The sequence below is a fragment of the Neovison vison genome, chromosome 13 (assembly GCF_020171115.1).
Source record: "Neovison vison isolate M4711 chromosome 13, ASM_NN_V1, whole genome shotgun sequence".
Lineage (NCBI taxonomy): Eukaryota > Metazoa > Chordata > Mammalia > Carnivora > Mustelidae > Neogale > Neogale vison.
In genome coordinates, this window is record NC_058103.1 from 34,204,501 (window position 1) to 34,223,344 (window position 18,844).

The window sequence follows — 18,844 nt, forward strand, 5'->3', positions numbered from 1 at the left end:
CCAGAAATTATGAAAATTGATACAAGAAATAGAAAATCTGGAGTAAACATGTAACAAATATCAATTAATAATAATAAAAAAAATTTTCAACAAAGAAAAACTCAGGACCAGATTGTCTCACTAAAGAATTCTATCAAATGTTTCAAAAAAAGAATTAACACAAATCCTTTATAAACTCTTCCACAAAACTGAAGAGGTGGGAACATTTCTTAACTCATTTTATGGGGTATTACTGTAATACCAAAGACAAATAAACACATCATGGGAAAAGAATATTATAGATCAATATTCTTTATGAGTATAGATACAAAGATCTTAAATAAAATACTGGAAACTGAATCCAACAGCATATTAAAATGATTACATACCATGACCAAGTGGGATTTATTCCAAGAGTAAGTATGTTTTAACATAAGAAATACAATCAGTATAATCAGAAATATAATCAACACATTAACAGAATGAAAAAAAATCCCCATGATCATCTCATTTGTTGTAGAAAAAGCATTTGACAAAGTTGAATACCCTTTCATGATAAGAACACAAAGAAATCCACAAATAAATAGAAGGCAACTTCCCAATCTGATACAGGACATCTAAGAAAAATCCATAGTTAACACCCTACTTTTAATGATAAGAGAGAAGAAACTCCTCCCTAAGATCAGGATCAAGGATGTCTTCTTTCACTTCTTTTCAACATTGTATTGCAAGTTCTAGCCAGGGAAATTAGAGAAGGAAAAGAAATAAAAGGCATCCAAATTGGAAAGGAAGAAATAAAACTATCTCTTCATGGATGACACGATGTTATATATATAACATCCAATAATTCACAGAAAGATTAGAACTAAATTCAGGAAATAAATTCAGGAAAGTTGTAAGATACACAAGCTCACAAAAATTAGTTGTATGTTTTTTTTTTATTTTTTTATTTTTATTTTTTATTTTTTTTAAAGATTTTATTTATTTATTTGAGAGAGAGAGAGAGACAGTGAGAGAGAGCACGAGCGAGGAGAAGGTCAGAGAGCGAAGCAGACTCCCCATGGAGCTGGGAGCCCGATGCGGGACTCGATCCCGGGACTCCAGGATCACGCCCTGAGCCACCCAGGCGTCCCTAGTTGTATGTTTATACACTAACACTGAAAAATTCAAAAAGAAAATCAACAAAGCAACCTCATTTAGAATAGCATGAAAGAGAATAAAACATTAAGGAATACACTTAACCAATAATGTGCAAACTACACCGAAAATTATAAAACTTAAGGATACACATACACAAAAAAACCAACCCAAAAAACAAAATGGGAAAGATGTATATTGTTAAGATGGCAATATTACCCAAATGGATCCACAGATTCAAAGCAAACCCTACAAAATACCAACAGAATTTTTTGCTAAAATAGAAAACCCATCCTAAAATTCGTATGGAATCCCAAGGAGTCCCTATAGCCAAAACAAATATCAATCTTGAAAGAGCCAAAACAATCTTGAAAAATAAGTTGGAAGATTGAAACTTTCTAATTTCAAAACTTACTTAAATGGTACAAAGGCAATCAAATCAGTGTAATACTGGCATAAGGATAAACATACAAATCAGTGCAATAGAACTGAGAGTCCAGAAATAAACCCTTTTACATTTATGGTTAATTGATTTTTGACAGAGGTGCTAAGGCCATTAATGGGAAAGAACAGGCTTTTCAATAAACTGTGTCAGAACAACTGGATATCCACACTCAAAAAAATGAAGTTGGATCCCTATCTGACACCATATATAAGAATTATTCAAAATGAACCAAAGACCTAAATATATGAGCTAAAGTGATAAAATACTTAGAAGAAAATGGGAAAATATTCATTATTTTTGGTAATAGATTCTCAGATATGATACCAAGAGTACAAGGAACAAGAGAAAATTTATACAAATGAGATTTCATCAAAATTGAAAACTTTGGGTGACTGGGTGGCTCAGTTGGTTAAGCATCCCACTCTTGATTTCAGCTCAGGTCATGATTGCAGGATGGTGAGATCAAGCCCCACATCAGGCTTTGCTCAGCATGGAGTCCCTTTGAGATTCTTTCTCCCTCCCTCTCTGCTCCTCCCCACTCTTGCATTGTCTCTCTCAATAAATAAACAATAAAATCTAAAAAAATTTTTTTTAAAACTTCAGTGCCTCAAGGTACATTATCAAGAAAAGTAATAAAGACAGGCTACAGAGTGGGGAAAAAATATACCCAAGTCATGTATCTGATAGTGGTCTAGTACCCAGAATATACAAAGAACATTTACAACTCAACAACAAAAAACAAATAATCCATTTTAAATTGACCTCATTCTTTAAAAGAGGCAAAGACTTGAATAGACATTTCTTTTAAAAAGATGTACAAAAGGGCAATGAGCAGCAATAAAAGATGTTCATCATAATTAGATATTAGAGAAATGTACATCAAAACCACAATGAGATTCCACTTCACACCCACTCAATGATTACAGTTTCATTAAAAAAAAAAATTATTTGTCAAAGAGAGAAGGAGAGAGAGAGAGAGCAAGCAGCAGGCAGAGGGAAAACCAGGCTCCCAATGAGCAAGGAGACTGACAAGGGATTCAAGATCCCAGGACCCTAAGATCACTATGTGAGCTGAGGCAGACACTTAACTGACTGAGACACCGAAGCATCCCTTACTGTGTTTTGTTTTGTTTTAAAGAAAATATCAAATGTCGAGTATGTAGAAAAACTGGAACCTCATATATTGCTGTTGGGTATGTAAAATGATACATTTCAGCAAAAAATTTTGTTGGTTGTTCAAAAAGTTACACAGAATTATCATATGATTCAACAGCCCTATTCTTAGGTGTATATCCAAGAGAATGGAAAAATAGTATTCAATCCAAAACTTGTATACAGATGTTCATACCAGCATTATTTTAATTACCAAAGAGTGGAACCACTCCCAGTGTCTGTCAGTTGATCAATGGCTAAACAACAGGTGGTGTACCTACACAATGAAATATTGTGCAGGCATAAAAAGTAGTTCTGATATATGTGACAAGACAGATGAACCTTGAAAGCATGATCTTAAGCAAAAGCACCTAGGCATAAAAAGCCACATATTGTAAGATTCCATTTGTATGTAATGTCCGGAGTAGTCAAATCCATACAGACAGAAAGTAAATTAGTGGTTGCCAGAAGGTGGGGAAAGGGATTATTGGGGCATGACTGACTAATCAGTATGGTGTTTTTTAGTGGGTGGGGGAGTGATAACATATTCTGGAATCAGGTAGAGGTGATAGTTGCCTGACACTGTGAGTGTATCAAAAGCCACTGAACTGTATTCTTTAAAATGGTTATAATGGTGAATTTTATGTTATGTGAATTTTACTTCAATTAAGTTTTAAAAGGAATCCTTCCTTAACCCAACATAATGAAAATGTTCGCCTACATCATTCTATAAAAAACTTTACAGTTTTTGCCTTTCTTATTTAGGTCTCCATTAAACTTAGAATTGATTTTTGTATACTCTATGAGACAGAAAAACCAGCTCATTTTTTTCTTTTAAAGTACAGATAGCCTACTGTCCCAAAATCATTTATTGAAAAAAAGAATTTTTCAACTAGTATGTTGTACAAACTCTCATATACCAAGTGTCCACATGTGTGTTGCTATTTTTTGGGCTTATATTCTGTTCTACTGGTCTGTTAATTATTGCACCAATAATGCAGTACCTTAATTATGTCATTCTAAGACATGATATTTATAGAACAGGTCTTTCCACTTTTTTTCCCCTTATTCAAGCACATCTTGGTTATTTTTGGCCTTTGCATACCAATTCTATATAAATTTTATAAGCAGCTTGTCAAGTTCTCTCTTCTTTTCTTAATTAAACACTTATGCACACATACACCACTTACAAACCATTAGGATTTCATTTACTGTGTTTGTATAGAAAAGTATAAAAAGTTTTGATACCCCTCTGATTAAAAAGTTATTTCTGGGGCAGTGTGAAAGCAAATGAGAAAAAAATGAGAAGGTGATTCATATGGGTATTCATCTTTTCTGTTTCATTTTTTAAAAAAAATTCTTTTTTCACATTTATTTTTTAATATGGAGAATGTATCCATGTACTACTTGTAAAACCACAAGCATTTTTAAAAAGATTTATTTGAAAGAGAGAGCAAGACAGAGAAAGAGAGAGCTTGTGAGTGGGGGGAGGGGCAGAGACACTCTCAAGCAAACTTCCCTTGAGCATGGAGGCCCAAGGGGAGCTTAATCCTATGACCCATGAGATCATGATCTGGGATGAAATCACGAGTTGGATGCTTAACTGACAGAACCACCCAGGCACCCCAATACAATTACAAACATTGTTAGTAATAAAAACCATAAGAGGGATTGTTTCAAAATTAAGAAGTGGCCTATACATTCAACAATTAGGGAGAAATAAAAGAATGAACACTCTGTTTTGTACACATTTGATACTGAAAAGTTATTTCCTTAATAATAAAGAAGTAGAAGCAAACACTAACTTTTAAGAATTATAATTTCCCTTTGAGATAGAAGAAATGGAATAAAAAATTAACTCAGAAAAATAGTAAGAAAGGACAGATATTTACCCTTGATGTTCCTTATGTTAATAAAACAAAAAGCAAGAGAAGAGAATAAGGAAAAGGAGGAAGTGAAAAAAGGTAAAGAACTGAAAATTGCAACTTGTCAATGTTTACAAAGAAGTCAATAAGAGATGAATCCAAGCCTTGCCAAGTAGAGATGATCCCCCTAGAATAAGCAGAATTAGTAGTGGGTTATGTCAGCACCAATGAGAAGAAGAAATGCCAAATCACTTCCAAATAACATTCCTATTCTAGAGAACTAGTAAGTTCTCTTACTGTTTTATGCAACTGATAGTATGGAAAAAACAATCTGTCCCAGTTAATCTCAAACCTGCAATGAAATTTCAACTGTTAATTATTAAACAACAGAATTTTCCCCATTTAGGGAAACTAATGAGAATGCATACATTTTTAAAGAACTGTGCTAATTCTTTCAATCTGTGTTGTTTTTCTGCCCTAAAGCTTATTTTACTGGTAGAGAGAATACTTCTAAAAGAAGCAATAGATTCCTCATATCAGGGAGACCACATGATAATAGTTTTTCTCTGACCAACTTATTTCGCTCACCATAATTTGAGAGGCAAAGTGGGAGGGTATGGGGGGTAGGGAAGGAATAAATGAAACAAGATGGGATTGGGAGGGAGACAAACCATAAGATACTCTTAATCTCACAAAACAAACTAGGAATTGCCCAGGGGAGGTGGGGTATGGAGAGGGTGGTTGAGTTATAGGTATTGGGGAGGGTATGTGCTATGGTTGAGTGCTGTGAAGTGTGTAAGCCTGACAATTCACAGACCCATATTCCTAGGGCAAATAATACATTATATGTTAATTAAAAAAATGAAAGAATAGAGAGTTATAAGATCAAAATTAGAATACATAACCAAACTACCTCTTCTATTTATTTAATTTTATTTATATATATTTTTATTAACATATAATGTATTATTTGTTTCAGGGGTACAGGTCTGTGATTCATCAGTTTTACACAATTCACAGCACTCAACATAGCACATACCCTCTGCAAAGTCCATCACATGACCACCCCACCTCTTCCACTACCCTCCCCTCTGGCAACCCTCAGTCTGTATCCTGAGATTAAGTCTATTACAGTTTTTCTCCCTCTCTGGTTTCATCTTGTTTCATTTTTCCTCCTTTCCTCTACGATCTTCTGTCTTGTTTCTCAAATTCCTCATATCAGTGAGATCATATGATAATTGTCTTTCTCTGACTGACTTATTTTGCTTAGCATAATACCCTTTAGTTCCATCCACCTCATTGCAAATAGCAAGATTTCGCTTCTTTGAAGGCTGCATAATATTCCATTGGAATATATATATGCCACTTCTTCTTTATCCATTTTTCTGCTGATGGACTTCTAGGCCCTTTCCATAGTTTGGCTATTATGGACATTGCTGCTATAAACATTCAGGTGCATGTGCCCCATTTGTATCTTTAGGGTAAATACCCAGTAGTGTGATTGCTGGGTCATAGGGTAGCTCTATTCTTTAACTTCTTGAGGAACCTCCATACCGTTTTCCAGAGTGGCTACATCAGTTTGCATTCCCAAAAACAATGTAGGAGGTTCCCCTTTGTCTGTATCCTCACCAATACCTGTCATTTCCTGACTTGTTTATTTTAACCATCCTGATTTAACCATCCAGACCATCATTCTACCTGTGAGGTAGAATCTCACTGTGGTCTTCGTTTGTATTTCCCTGATGCTGAGTGATATGGAGCACTTTTTCATGTGTCTGTTGGCCATTTGGATGTCTTCTTTGCAGAAATGTCTGTTCATGTCCTCTGCCCATTTCTTGATTGGATTATTTGTTCTTTGGGTATTGAGTTTGAGATGTTCTTTATAGATTTGGGATACTAGCCCTTTATCTGATATGTCATTTGCAAATATCTTCTCCCATTCTATCAGTTGTCTTTTGGTTTTGTTGACTGTTTGCTTTGCTGTGCAAAAGATTTTGGTCTTGACAAAGTCCCAATTGTTCATTTTTACCCTTGCTTCCTTTGCCTTTGGCGATATTTCTAGAAAGAAGTTGCTGCAGCTGAGGTCAAAGAGGTTGCTGCCTGTGTTCTTAAGGATTTTGATGGATTCCTGTCTCACATTGAGGTCTTTCATCCATTTGGAGTCTGCTTTTGTGTGTGGTGTAAGGAAATGGTCTGGTTTCATTTTTCTGCATGTGGCCGTCCAATTTTTCCCAACACCAATTGTTGAAGAGATTGTCTTTTGTTCCATTGGATATTCTTTCCTGCTTTGTTGAAGATTAACTGACCAGATCAACTAGCCTTGTTTAGTTGACCAAGTCAACTAATTTTGTGGAGTTGAGGGTCCATTGCTGGGCTCTCTATTCTCTTCCATTGATCTATGTGTCTGTTTTTGTGTCAGTATCATACTCTCTTGATGATTACAGGTTTGTGATAGAGCTTGAAGTCCGGAATTGTGATGCAGCCAGTTTTGGTTTTCTTGTTCAACATTCCTCTGGCTATTTGGGGTCTTTTCTGGTTTCATATAAATAGTACGATTATTTGTTCCATTTCTTTGAAAAAAGTTACGGCATTTTGATATGGAATGCATTAAATGTGTAGACTGCTCTAGATAACATAGACATTTTCACAATATTTGTTCTCCAATCCATGAGCATGGAACCTTTTTCCCATTTCTTTGTGTCTTCCTCAATTTCTTTCATGTGCATTCTATAGTTTTCTGAGAATAGATTCTTTGAGCCTTTGGTTAGATTTGTTCCTAGGTATCTTATGGTTTTGAGTGCAATTGTAAATGGGGTTGACTCCTTAATTTCTCTTTCTTCTGTCTCATTGTTGGTGTATAGAAATTCAGCTGACTTCTGTGCATTAGTTTTATATCCTGAGAGTTTACTGAATTCCTATATGGGTTCTAGCAGTTTTAGAGTGGACTCTTTTGGGTTTCCACATGAAGTATCATATCATCTGCAAAGAGTGAGAGTTTGACTTCTTGCCAGTTTGAATGATTTTCTTTTTGTTGTCTGACTCCTAAGGCATCCTAGGACATCTAGTACTATCCTGAATAGCAGTGGTGAAGGTGGACAGCCCTGCCATGTTCCTGACCTTAAGAGAAAAGCTCTCAGTTTTCCCACATTGAGAATGATATTTGCTATGGGTTTTTCATAGATGGCTTTGATGATATTGATATGTACCCTCTCCATCCTTACACTTTGAAGAGTTTTGACCAAGAAAGGATGCTGTACTTAGTCAAATGCTTCCTCTGCATCTACTGAGAGTATCATATGGTTCTTATTCTTTCTTTTATTAATGTACTGTATCACACTGACTGATTTGTGATTGTTGAACCAACCTTGCGGCCCAGGAATAAATCCCACTTGGTGAGTAATATTCGTGGTGAATAACCCTTTGAATGTACTGTTGGATCCTACTGGTTAGTATTTTGGTGAGAATTTTTCCATTAGTATTCATCAGGGATATTGGTCTGTAATTCTCCTTTTTGATGGGGTCTTTGTCTGATTTGGGGATCAAGGCAATGCTGGCCTGATAAAATGAGTTTGGAAATTTTCCTTCCATTTCTATTTTTGGAACAGCTTCAGGAGAATGGGTATTAAATCTTCCTTGTTTAGTAGAATTTTCCTGGGAAGCCGTCTGGCCCTGGGCTCTTGTTTTTGGGAGGTTTTTGATGACTGCTTCAATCTCCTTACTGGTTATGGGTCTGTTCAGGTTTTCTGTTTCTTTCTGGTTCAGTCTGGGTAGTTTATACATCTCTAGGAATGCATCCATTTCTTCCAGATTGTCAAATTTTCTGGTGTATATTTGCTCATAACATGTTCTTATAATTGTATTTCCTTGGTGTTGGTTGTGATCTCTCCTCTGTCATTTATGATTTTATTAATTTGGGTCCTTTCACTTTTCTTTTTGATAAGTCTGGCCAGGGGTTTATCAATGTTATTAATTCTTTCAAAGAACCAGCTCCTAGTTTCATTGATCTGTTCTGTTGTTCTTCTGGTTTCTATTTCATTGATTTCTACTCTGACCTTTATTATTTTTCTTCTCCTGCTGGGTTTACACTTTCTTTGCTGTTCTTCAGCACCTTTAGGTGTAGGGTTAGGTTTTGTATTTGAGAACTTTCTTGCTTCTTAAGAAAGGCTTGCACCGCTATATACTTTTCTCTCAGAACTGCCTTTGCTGTGTCCCAAATCTTTTGAACAGTTGTGTTTTCATTTTCATTTGTTTCCATGAATTTTATTAATTCTTTAATTTCCTGGCTGACCCATTTACTCTTTAGTAGGATGCTCTTTAGCTTCCATGTATTTGGGTTCTTTCCAACTTTCCTCTTATGGTTGAGTTCTAGTTTCAAAGCATTGTGGTCTGAAAATATGCAGGGAATGCGCCCAATCTTTTGGTACCAGTTGAGACTTGATTTGTGACCCAGGATGTGATCTATTCTGGAGAATTTTCCATGTGCACTAGAGAAGAATGTGTATTCTCTTCCTTTGGGATGGAATGTTCTGAATATATCTGTGATGTCCATCTGGTCCAGCGTGACATTTAAAGCCTTTATTTCCCTGTTGATTTTTTTGCTCAGGTGATCTGTCCATTTCAGTGAGGGGGGTGTTAAAGTCCCCTACTATTATTGCATTATTGCTGATATGTTTGTTTGAATTTGTTATTATTTGGCTTATATAATTGGTTGATCCCATGTTAGAGACATGCATATTTAAAACTGTTAGATCTTCTTGGACAGATCCTTTAAGTATGATATAGTGTCCTTCATCATCTCTTATTATAGTCTTTGGCTTAAAATCTCATTTATCTGATACAAGGATTGCTACCCCAGCTTTCTCACTTTACATCTGGAGGTGTCTGTGGGTCTAAAATGAATTTTTTGCAGATAGCATGTTCATGGGTCTTGTTTTTTCAGCCATTCTGACACCCTGTGTCTTTTGATTGGGGGCATTTAGCCCATTTACATTCAGGGTAACTACTGAAAGATATGAATTTAGAGCCTATTTGTATTGCCTATAAGGTGACTGTTACTGTGTATTGTCTCTGTTCCTTTCTGGTCTGTTACTTTTAGGCTCTCTCTTTGCTTAGAGGACCCCTTTAAAAATTTCCTCTGGGATTGGTTGGTGTTTGCAAATACTTTTAGTTTTATTTGAACTGGAAGTTTTTATTTCTACTTCTATTTTCAGTGACAGCCTAGCTAGATATAGTATTCTTGGCTGCATAATTTTCTCATTTAGTGCTCTGAATATATCATGCCAGTCCTTTCTGGCCTGCCAGGTCTCTGTGCTTAGGTCTGTTGCTAATCTAATATTTCTACCATTGTATGTTACAGACCTCTTGTCCCGAGCTGCTATCTGGATTTTCTCCTTGCCTGCAAGACTTGTAAATTTTACTATTAGATGATGGGGTATTGACCTATTTTTATTGATTTTGAGGGCTGTTCTCTGTGCCTCCTAGATTTTGATGGATGTTTCCTTCCCCAAATTAGGGGAGGTCTCTGCCATAATTTGCTCCAATATACCTTCTGCCCCTCTCTCTCCTTCTTCTTCTGCCATCCCAATTAGAAACTCTAATATTGTTTCATCTTACGGTACCACTTATCTCTTGAATTCAACTCTTGTAATCCAGTAGTTACCTTTTTTTCAGCTTCTTTATTCTCTATCATTTGGTCTTCAATATCACTAGTTCTCTCTTCTGTCTCATTTATCCTAGTACAAAGAGCCTCCATTTTTTATTGCACCTCATTAACAGCTTTTTAAATTTCAACTTGGTTAGGTTTTAGTTTTTTTATTTCTCCAGAATGGGATTCTCTAGTATCTTCTATGCTTTTTTCCAAGCCCAGGTAGTATCTTTATAATTGTCATTCTGAACTCTAGTTCTGACATCTTAGTAAAGTCTGTATTGATTAGGGCCCTAGCAGTCAGTACTTGATTTTGGGTGTATTCTGGTCTGTTAGAAGAAACTGCCTCCCAAAATTTTAAAGAAAGAAGAAACACACACACACACACACACACACACACAAAGGGTAAATACGATGAAGGAATAGAGTTTGACTCTAAAAGTGAAAATTTTAAAAAAAGATTTAAAAAAAGGTACTGATAAGATGTTGGTTAAAATAGGAAAGGGGAAAGATTAAAAAAATAGCAAAAGAAAAAACTAAGAAAATTTTAAACATTTTACTTTGAAAGACTAAAGAATCATAGGAAAAATCCCTAGAAGTGGGATTTTGTGGTTCTGATTAGTAAACTTGGTCTTGGGTGGATGTTCTTGCTGAGCCTCTGGGGGAGGGGCCTGTTGCAGTGATTCTCAAACGTCTTTGCCCAGGGTGGAATTGCACCACCCTTGCCAAGGGCCGGGCTAAGTAATCTGCTTGGGTTTGCCCTGGGTGGCTTTTGTTCCCTGAAAGCTTTTCATACAGCTTTGGAGGATGAGAATAAAAATGGTGTCCTCCCAATTTCTGGCCTCAGAGTAGCTGAGAGCTCATGGGCCTCCACCTCAGTGTGACCTCAGCAAAAAGCAATCACTCCTGTCTCCCTGGTCTCTGGCCACACTCTGAGCTCACCCAGACTGTGACCGAGCATTTCTATCTCTGGCACATGGCCCCATCTGGAGTCTCCAATCCCAGCAGATTCCTGTAGTGTGCTTCCATGCTGCTCCTCCCAGTGGAGGAAGGGGTGCATTCTCCCTGGATCTGTCACTTGTGTAGTCCCTGCTTGAAGAGTGGTGGTCCAACTGTACTTTGGATGATGGATTATGGCAACCCTGAGTTGAGAATCCACTTCTCAGCTCCATCTTTGCAGCAGCTTCCCTGCTCTGCTACATGGGAGCTCTGCCACATGCAGGCACCTCTAGTCTTTCTGTGTCCCTGAGACTGCACTGTCCCAGGGAGGATTCCATCTGCTTAGCCACTGGAGTGATGTCCCTCCATAAAGCAGACTTCTAAATATTCTGATTTTTGTGTTCTGCTGCTCTATCACTTGGCAGTAGCCGGCTGATGGAGGCTCCCTCCCCCTGCAGTCTATCTTCCTGTACATTGCCTCAGATTTACCTCTCTGCACGTCCTACTGGAAAGTGGTCACTTTTCTGTTCATAGAATTGCTGCTGTTCTTTGGTACCCTGTTGAGTTTTTAGGTGTTCAGAATTGTTTGATAACTATCTAGCTGAATTCCTGGGACCAGATGAAATTTAGATCTCCTACTCCTCTGGCATCTTGTTCCTCCTATCACTTCTCTTTTAGAATTCTCTGGTCCTTTATTTATTTAGATTTTGTTTATTTATTTATTTGACAGAAAGATAGAGAGCACAAATAGGCAGAGCGGCAGGCAGAGGGAGAGGGAGAAGCAGGCTCTCCACTGAGCAGGGAGCCCAATGTGGGGTTCAACCCCAGGACCCTGGGATCATTACCTGAGCTGAAGGCAGCCACTTAACTGACTGAACCATGCAGGCATCCTGAACTCTCTAGTCTTTTAAAACACCAGAAAGAATAGCAATAAAATAAATACATAAGTTGTGTTTTGATGCCAAGGAAATTCATAAGTGAGCATATACTTACCCCTTTGAATCTTTTTAGCCACTTAAATTTTTTGTATTGAAGAAATGTTTAAATTTATAGAAAAGTTGGAAGACTAATAGACAATTTCTATGGCACTTAGATTTAATTTTGGGTAGGTAGTGAGCAAATGCATGAATAATTGGAGCTAGTTTCTCAAAGCAGGCATGCATGGAGGTGTATGGCTATCACAGCAACAATTTGTCACTCTTGATGGTAATGCTTTTAGGGTCATTATCCAGCTTGTTGGTTAGCTCCATCATAAATATAAAGACCTTTAAGATGAGTTGTATTTTCTAAAAGTCTATCTAGATATCCAAGTTTGCAATATAAGTTCTGAACTGATAAAAGTAGATTAAAAATATGAATACTTAAAAAGATTTTCAGAAAACATATATCATCTATCTTTCTAGAGTTTCTGAATACATCCTTTAGTGGCTTTGATTGTTATAAAAATTTTACTAAAGACTGTAACTGTCAAACTAATGTATCTTGAGTTCAGTAAGGTATTTGACAAGTCACTGATAAAACTCCTGTGGACAAGATAAAGAAAGTTGGTTCTGAGGGGCTAGAAGAGAAATACATGTTAGCTGGTTAAGCAATCATAACCAGTAGGATTTCTGGTAGTGTGTGAAGTGTCCTACCCTAAAAAAAAGTTGTATCAGTGACTTCAATTAAAGCATGATTAACATTTATTCAGGTAACAGGGCTAGAAAAGGCAGGTAATGTACTAAATGGCAGATACCAATTTAAAATAAGATCTCCTTGGTGACACTGATCAGATAAATGTAGCAAAATGAAATTTAACAAGAATAAATGTGAACTGGGGCACCTGGGTTGCTCAGCTGGTTAAGCATCTGCTTTTGGCTCAGGTCATAATCCTGAGATCAAGCCCCATGTTGGGCTTCCTGCTCAGCGGTGGGAGGGGGGGGTCTGCTTTTCCTACTTCCTCTACTCTTCTCTGCTCAGGCACTCTCTCTCTGTTTTTCTCTTTCTCCCTCAAATAAACAACATCTTTAAAAAAAAAAAGAAAAATAAATGTGAACTGTTGGTGGTAATGCAAACTGGGTGCAGCCACTCTAGAAAACAATATAAAGTTTTCTCAGAAAGTTAAAAATAGAACTACCCTACAATCCGCAATTGCTTTACTAGGTATTTACCCAAAGGATATAAAAATACTGATTCAGAGTGACACATACACCCCAATGTTTATAGCAGCATTATCAATGACAGCCAAATTATGCAAAGAGCCCCAGTGTCTATCTGCTGATTAATGGATAAAGAAGATGTGAAATATATATACAATGGAATATTACTCAGCCATGAGAAAGAATGAAATCTATCATTTGCAAAGACGGAGATGGAGCTAAAGTGAGTAACGCTAAGTGAAACAAGTCAGAGACAAATACCATATGATTTCACTCATACGTGGAATTTAAGAAACAAAACAGATGAACACAGAGGAAGGGGAAGCAAAAAAGAGATGAAGGCAAACCATAAGGACTCTTGACTAAGGAGAATAAACTGAGAGTTGCTGGAAGGGAAGTGGTCAGGGGATGGGCTAACTGGGTGATGGGAATTAAAGAGGGTACTTGTGATGAGCACTGGGTGTTTTATGTAAGTGATGAATCACTAAATTCTACTCCTGAAAACAATATTACAGTATATGTTAACTAACTAGAATTTAAATAAAAACTTGAAATAAAAAATAAAAAATACACATGATAAATACCAAAAGAAGGAATGTGAAGACCTAAATCTAGATAAAAATTCATGATAAAAAATGCACAGCAATTTACAATTAATATTTATAAAGAAAAGCCATACTTTATAATTTTGTCTAGACAGAAAAGATGAGGTATAACTATAACAGATATTTTTTCAAATGTAAAAATTTATTTTTTTTAAAGATTTTATTTATTCACTTGACAGTGAGAGAGATCACAAGTCGGTTAGGAGGCAGGCAGAGAGAGAGGAGGAAGCAGGCTCTCCGTGGAGCAGAGAGCCCGATGCGGGGCTCGATCCCAGGACTCTGGGATCATGACCTGAGCTGAAGGCAGAGCCTTTAACCCACTGAGCCACCCAGGTGCCCCTCAAATGTAAAAATTTAAATATTCATGACTTTGTTTCTTTACAAGGACTATTTATACTTATTAAAATTATTCCCTTATTGTTTAAAATTATTCAGAATTTTTGTTGTCCTCAATGGTATTAATAAGAATCCTTATTAAAATTTGTTTTGCTATATATACTTGCCTTCCAGGAAAATAAAAGGTATAATCTTGCCAATACCTGCATTTTGGTATTAATTTCTAATGGTTTATATAAACCACTTAGAATAGTACCTGCTACATAGTTAGCACTCAAAAATTATCTCATCATTATTACTATAGTCACATAATATATTGGCTTACTAGAGGGAAAGAATATGCTGATTGTGCTGATTGTTTCATGGAAGAGACCATATACATCATAGGCATTACTAAATATATCTTTTTTTATGTCTGTCTTGTAAACTTAGTTAATGGACATCTATTCTTTATAGACAGATGATATATTATAATTTTTCATGGAACATATTTAACAAATATTTTATCAGTGTGTAATATGTGCCAAGCTGTGCTAGATGTTGGGTAGATTGATATATAAACTAAGAGATCTGATTCTTGTCCTCATGGACCTTACATATAAATATTAAACCCATGAATAAGTATATACTTGTAAATTGTGATAGGTGCTAAAAAGGAAAAGAATGAGATGCTATAAGAGAGAGTAACTGCAAACATTAATTTAGACTGAAGGAAGCAGATCAGAGGTCTTTCTATAAGAAAGAGATATACTGGGACAGAAAGCATAGATAGAAGTCAGTTAGGCAAAGAATAGGGTTAAGAATATTTCAGTGGGGACAGCACATTACCCACGGCAAGAAAAAGCTTGATGAAACTTGGTAAGCAATGAGGAAAGGGAGAGGAATGGTTAGACAAGTGCCTAGTAAAGTTGGGGGGAGCCACATCACGTAGAATCTAGCAGAACATGTCAAGGAGTTTTAGTTGTATTTTAAATGTAGCAAGAATCATTGAAAGTTTCAAGTAGAAAAGTGACATGATTTACTTTATGTTGTAAAAAGCTGACTCTGGCTTTCAAAAGAGTAAACTGAAGAGAGGCTAAAGTGGAACTGATGAGACTAACCACTGAAATAACGGAGATGAAAGATGATGGTGGATTAGACTAGGTTATTTCCTGAATTTATCATGCCGAGTAATTTCAAAATAGCCACTGATAAATCTCACAGGACTTCTTAAAATAAAATATGGAATAATAAGACTAGTTTTTTGGTTTTTGTTTTTTTTTTTAAATCTCATGAGACTACCAACAGTTATGATACACTTATAAAACTAGTTCATTTAAGAATTTTTTTTTTTTTGTATTAGACAGTGAGTTCCTCAAAGGCAGGGCCTAAATCATGTATGATCATTTAAAAACTCATGATATTTAGCAGAGTGACATATAAGTGTATATATATATGTATATATCTATATGTCTATATATATCAAAACAAATATTTGGTGAATGAATGTAACACAAAATGAAAGCAAAGATAATATAGATTGGATTTATGAAAGGCTTTAGGGAGAAGGTGAACTTTAGCTCGCTCAAGAATTTTGTTTTAATTTTTAAAATTTTTTATCCTTTAAAGCCTTTATTTAAATTCTAGTTAGCTAACATACAGTGTAATATTCGTCTCAGGTATACAAGACAGTGATTCAACACTTCCATACCATACCTGGTGCTCCTCTTGATAAGTGCATTCCTTAATCCCCATCACCTATTTTACCCATCCCCAACCCACCTCCCCTTTGGTAACCCTTAGTTTATTCTTTATAGTTAAGAATCTGTTTCTTGATGTGCATCTCTCTCTTTTTTCTCCCCTTAGCTCATTTGTTTTGTTTCTTAAATTCCACACATGAGTGAATCATATTGTATTTGTCTTTCTCTGACTTATTGTGCTTAGCATAATACTCTCTAGCTCAATCCATATCATTGCAAGTGCAAGATTTCTTTTTTAATGGGTAAGTAATGTATTTCTTTATCCATTCATTAATTGATGGACACTCAGGCTGTTTCCATAGTTTGGTTATTGTAGATAATGCTGCTATAAACACTGGGGTACATGTATCATTTAAATCAATATTTTTGTATTTTTTGGATTATAGGGTAGTAAAGCAACTGCTGGATTGTAGGGTAGCTCTATTTTTTAAATTCTTGAGGAACCTCCATACTGTTTTCCAGAGTGGCTGCTCCAGTTTGCATTCCCACCAACAGTGCAAGAAGGTTCCCTTTTCTCCATGTCCTTGCCAACACTTGCTGTTTCTTGTGGCATAAAAATTAATCTAAGGAACAGGCCTTACAACTGAACTCAACAGTTCTATGTATGAGCCTTTAGAGAGGAGAACCAGCATTAATCCCATTTCCAAAGGAGGTCACCACCTACAAAATGTAATAACCATGGAGGTAGGCCTTATAGGGTGCCTAAAAGCTGAATAAGAAGAAAGAAAGGATTGTTCAACTGGGCAAAGGAAAGAAGAGGTGTGAAGAAGGAATTGTATCAGTAACATCTGAAAGTTGAGTTAGGATCAGTGAGGTGATCAACCACCTAAAATAACAAATATTTACCTTTTTTTTTTTTTAAGATATTTATTTATTTATTTGACAGAGAGAGAGATCACAACTAGGCAGAGAGAGAGGAGGAAGCAGGCTCCCCGCTGAGCAGGCAGCCCAGAAACCTGGGATCATGACCTGAGCCGAAGTCAGAGGCTTAACCCACTGAGCCACCCAGGTGCCCCCAAATATTTACTTTTATTCAGGTACTACATTAAGTATTTTTACATTCCTTTTTCTATTTGAATATTCATAACTTAACCATTAAGTAATAATGAGATTAATATTTGTAAATTCATTTCTACATTTTTTTTCCATTTCTACATTCTTAATTCTTATATATTTGTATTTATATATTTGTATTTCCTGTGAAGCAGTTGTAGTATCTTTAAGATACCCTCAATAATTCATGTAAGACATAATACCTTGGATACGTATTCATTTAGTATTTGTAATAAAGTTACGATTTTACTTCCAAAAAATTATTAATGGTTTTAGAGATCCTTCATCCACGAGATGCCCAATGAATTCAATTAATAGGACCAGGTAAAAGGAGCATACTTTTAAGCACTTGCTTCAGCCCACAGTTATCTTCGTGTTGCAACCACAGGTAAATCCCAAATGCCAACAAAACTCTTTTTTTCCTTCGCTGATTTGCTTTGTTTCCAATTCCACATGTGAATAAAATAAGATGGTAATTGTCTAACTTATTTTGCTTAGCATTATACTCTCTAGCTCCATTCATTCATTTAAATGGCAAGATTTCATTCTTCTTTATGGCTGAGTAATACTCCATTTTACATGCATATCACATCTTTTTTTCCCATTCATCAGTTCATGGACATCTGGGCTGCTTCCATAATTTGGCTGTTCTAAATAATGCTGCTTTAAACATAGGGGCGCATGACTCCCTTTGAATCAGTGTTTTGTATTTTGGGGGTAAATACCCAGTAGCACAATTCTTGGTTTGTAGGGTAATTCTAATTAAGTTTTTCAGAAAACTCCATAATGTTTTCCAGAGTGGCTGTACTAGTTTGCATTCCTACCAGTAGTGCGTGAGGGTTCCTCTTTCTCCACTTCCTTGCCAACACTTGTTTCCTGTGTTATTGATTTTAGTCATACTGATAGGTGTGAGGTGATATCTCATTGCAGTTTTGACTTGCACTCCCTGGATGAGAAGTGATGTTGATCATCTTTTCATGTGTCTGTTGGACATCTGGATGTCTTCTTTATAGAAATGTTTGTTCATGTCTTCTATTCCTTTTTTAATTGGATCTCCCTAAGGATTTTAAGCCAAATTTCACTTTATTACTCCCTTTTTTGCCTCTCATTTTATTTATTTATTTTTTTTTAAAGATTTGATTTATTAGAGAGAGAGCATTGAGAGAGAAAGAGAGAAGGAGTAGGGACAGAGGGAGAGGGGAAGCAGACCCCCAGCCGAGTAGAGAGCCTGATGCGGCTTGATCCTAGGATCCTGGGATCATGATCAGAACCAAGAACAGAAGCTTAACCAACTGCCTCTCACTTTATAACCATATTAGGGACTGAGATAGATTTTTGGCATCCATCATCTAAATTATTACTGTTTAGTCAGTTATGCTTATCAGTTTGATCTTTTCTAGCCTGGAACTTTTTACAAACTATCACTCAGCCAGTAACTAAAACAAGTGATATGTATTTTTACAAGTTTTTATTAGAAGATTCATTGTATGAATCTTCTCAGAATCTCAGATTCTGTATGTATCTCAGAAGTTGTATGAAGACTCAACTCTCTAAATGGTTTTAATGAGAACATAATGAAGGAAAAGAAAGTAAGATGAAAAATCATGAGGCATAAAGCAAGGCTAACAGAAATTAAATATTAGTTTGACCAATTTGTTTGTATTTTAGGAATCTTAATGATATTAGACTATTTCAGGTATAGGAGAAACTCTATTAAATTCCTTGATGGAATAGGCTCAGTGGCACTTACTCTTTAGAAAAAAAGCATGCTGAAGATCTTTCAGAATAAAACACATCTTCCATAGTATGTTA

The 18,844-nt window shown here is 36.0% G+C and overlaps 1 protein-coding gene across 12 annotated transcripts in view; it reads right to left on the minus strand.

Moving 5' to 3' along the window:
- GPHN (gephyrin) overlaps positions 1-18,844 on the minus strand; it is a 641,743-nt gene that overhangs the window by 214,215 nt on the left and 408,684 nt on the right. The window lies entirely within an intron of this gene.